The following is a 3,356-nucleotide window of genomic DNA, read 5'->3' on the forward strand; positions in this document are numbered from 1 at the left end:
TCAGACCTTTTTAGTCACAGACAGCCATTATACACTACACCTGGACCATCAGACTATTTTGGTGACATACAGCCATCTTTGGTAGACTAGAACACTTAGTGAGTTTGATGCAGCTAGCAGGCCCTTTACTAGGCATGGCATGGATCTAGAGACGACATGCCTGTGTCCGTTTATGTAGGAGCTTTAATACACTCATTACCTCTTTCACCACCTTTTGTTGTGGGGCTTTCACTTCCCTTATAACTCACTTTAACATAACATATCTACAATACAAAATCAATAATACAGCAACATCAACAGTAGTGTGTAACAATAACACATTGTTACACACTACTCTATGTAATTCGTGATTGGAGCCCAGGAAGAGTAGCTGCAGCCAATGGGGATCCGGAATAAACACAAAATACTGTGTTTGGTATTTGTTAAAATGCAAGATTTGTCTGTGCTTTGTTGCCAAGTTTATTTGTTACATTTTCTATCACCGATAGTTTTTTTGTGTGAGTTTAAAATATTCAATTAAGTCTAAAATATGTTATTGAATTAATTGAGTGTTGATTTGATTGGACTAAATTGCATTGTGATGACTTTGCTCTACACATGTTCATAAAACCCATTTATTGAGGAGCTCTTCCAAGAACAAAGCATTCACATAAAAACATCTTAAGTATAAAGTAATGTAACAACGTTCACGTGAAAAAAAATCATACAAATACAAAGTCTAACATGTGCACCTAAACAGGGGTGCCCAGGATTTCTAGCCGGGGATGTGCTGCAATCCAAAATCCAGAAACTGGACATAGCTGGTGTGTTTGGAATGGCGTGCAGGCACAAGCATCCGCTGAAATTCCTGAACCTGAAGACAGGAGAGAAGTTTGGATGGAATGGATGCTTCAGATGTATAGTTTATGTATTGTCATAAGGTGAATGCACCAATTTGTAAGTCGCTCTGGATAAGAGCGTCTGCTAAATGACTTAAATGTAAATGTAAATGTAAATAACATTCACGAACATCTTGAAAACGTACTGTGCAAAAGGAAATATCATTCAAGCAAAAAAAAAATGTTTTAAATGTTGCACTGCAAATTCACATTGTTACAAAATGTTATTTTTTGGCATAGCCACAACTTGAGCACCGCGCACGGTTATGATGGGGTCATGTAAAGAGGTCATAATTGCATCCCGTACAGTAGCAACACTTTCCTCCACTGGCCCTTGTAGTAAACTATGGTCTTGCTCTGTGAGCTTAGCCTCTGTCTGCTGATGATCTTGGCCAATGATGTTCCGGTTCCATTCAGCCAGAAACAATTATTTCTTCAGTTTGCACACATTGTGCAGTATGCAACAAGCCGTTACAGTGTCTGTCGTCAACTTAACGTCGATGCACTTCACCAAACATCTCTCTGAGTGTCCTTCAAGTGTCCTAAGACGTCGTCAATAGCCACCCTGGCAGAACTCAGGTGGTCATTAAACTTCTGCTGGTGGTTATTCAGAGATGTGTCCTGGGAAAAGCCTGTCATTAACCACCTCTTCAGTGGGTACGCTGGGTCTCCTACCGGATGAACTGGCATCTCTACACCAATGACAATCGCAGAACTCTGTGGAAGAGGAGAATAATTGTAGATTCAGAAACAATTGTATACATGCAGTAAATAGGTCATTAATATGCTTGCAGAGGTTTTAGTTATGTGCTTATTCTCTATAACTGAAGCAAAATCAATGTTTAATCACCCCATATAGACATCAGTGAAGCTAGAAAAATAACAAACTACTCAAATGTGGCTTACATCACCAAGTGGTAACATAGCCTCTATTTGTTTGTCAAAACAGAAATTAGATGAGCAGCAGAACACTTACCTGAGGTTGTGATCAGCAATGGCCTGCAACACAGAATAATGCTGCCCTTTGCTGTTCAAGTAGTCCTTTGGATATGATTTTGGGGCAGTGATGGGGATGTGTGTCTCACCGATGATCACCAGCACATTGCGGATACCCAAGTTGCTTAAACCCACAGATGGTGGCTAGGATGCCTTTACCACCGGGTAGCGAAATAAAGCGGTTGTACTTGTCTTCACGACAGCTGCAGTCACCTGTGGAGACAACGACTCCAAATAAACTTGAAATAATCTGGTGCTCGCTTGGTGTTGCACACCACCACAAAAATAGAGCAAGCCTTCGACGGTATTCAATTGTGTTTCAGACATTGGTGGTCTGTTTAGTTCCCAGACTCTACTAACTGTGCAAGGTGTTCAAATGTGGTCTGAGTCATGCGGAACTGTTTGCGCCATTGATCACCGTCAACATCATACTGCCAACATCTTCACCGCGTCTTCGACCCCGCTTCCACACCTCGATTGCTGCTTCTTTCTTCAGTACATATAGTGGGTGTAGCGCGTAAACGCAAAACCCGTTGTCTGTGCTGTCGTTCAAGGTCATATCGTTGTCTGCTCAGGCGTATATTTTGAGTGAAATTATTCTGACTACTAGAAAGTAGACTCGGCATGCTCTATTGCAATTTTACTACAGCATTATTTACCAAATGCAGCAACGAAAGTACATTAAGAAGGCTGGCTCCACAGCAACACTTTCATCCGCCATGTTTGCTGTCCAACAATAACAACGTGTCGCCGACTAGTAATGACGACTTCACATCTGCTTGTGGCGTCCAGTAATATTGGTCGTCATTAATGAACTATTTGAATGTACACTAATTATCGACAGATGGAATAAAGGCATACCCCTTGATTTCGAAAAATAACGTTATGACATTAATTTCGTGAGTTCAGCTAATTATCTAGCTAAGCAAAACGTGATAATGTAGCATTTTGTGACAATTAGGTTAAGATTAGGAAAGAGGTTAGTTAAAATGCAAAACCTTCCAACCTTCCATCCCTTTTAGCCATGGCCCCATACGGAGCTGTAACGTCAACAATTACTGCTGTAACGACTTTGCTAGCATTAACAAGCTAGTCGCTAGCTAGCTGCTATGTTTTCAGCTAGCTAGAGCTGGAGAATGCTAAGCAAAACGTTTCTAGACATATTACACTGCTAACAACAAACATCCCAGCTAGTTATATCCAAGACATTGCAGATTTTATTCGGTTTACCATTGTAATTCCAATTCATAGCAAGTAAATTATCCTCACAGTTAGTGTGTTTTCTTCGTCCGCCATGTTGACAGCACAGGAGGCTGTTGCCATGGTTACGCCAGAACGGGGTACTTTTGAGCTCTGTTTCAAAAAGCCTTTACCAGTAGCTAGATTATGAAGGACTTCTGTTTCTATCATCTCTGGCACTGCAGGGTTGGGGAAGTTACTCTGAAAACATAGTTTACCAAGCTACTAATTACTGAACACTAA

The 3,356-nt window shown here is 40.9% G+C and overlaps 1 long non-coding RNA gene across 1 annotated transcript; it reads right to left on the reverse strand.

The window, feature by feature from the left end:
- Nucleotides 1-594: 594 nt before the first annotated feature.
- LOC135565943 (uncharacterized) lies at nucleotides 595-3,311 on the reverse strand. Its single transcript, XR_010461885.1, has 2 exons — nucleotides 1,855-3,311; nucleotides 595-1,595 (listed from the first exon to the last, which is right to left on the reverse strand). It is a non-coding gene; the product is annotated as an uncharacterized LOC135565943 (long non-coding RNA).
- Nucleotides 3,312-3,356: the final 45 nt, after the last annotated feature.

Source organism: Oncorhynchus nerka, unplaced genomic scaffold, assembly GCF_034236695.1.
Source record: "Oncorhynchus nerka isolate Pitt River unplaced genomic scaffold, Oner_Uvic_2.0 unplaced_scaffold_9709, whole genome shotgun sequence".
NCBI lineage: Eukaryota > Metazoa > Chordata > Actinopteri > Salmoniformes > Salmonidae > Oncorhynchus > Oncorhynchus nerka.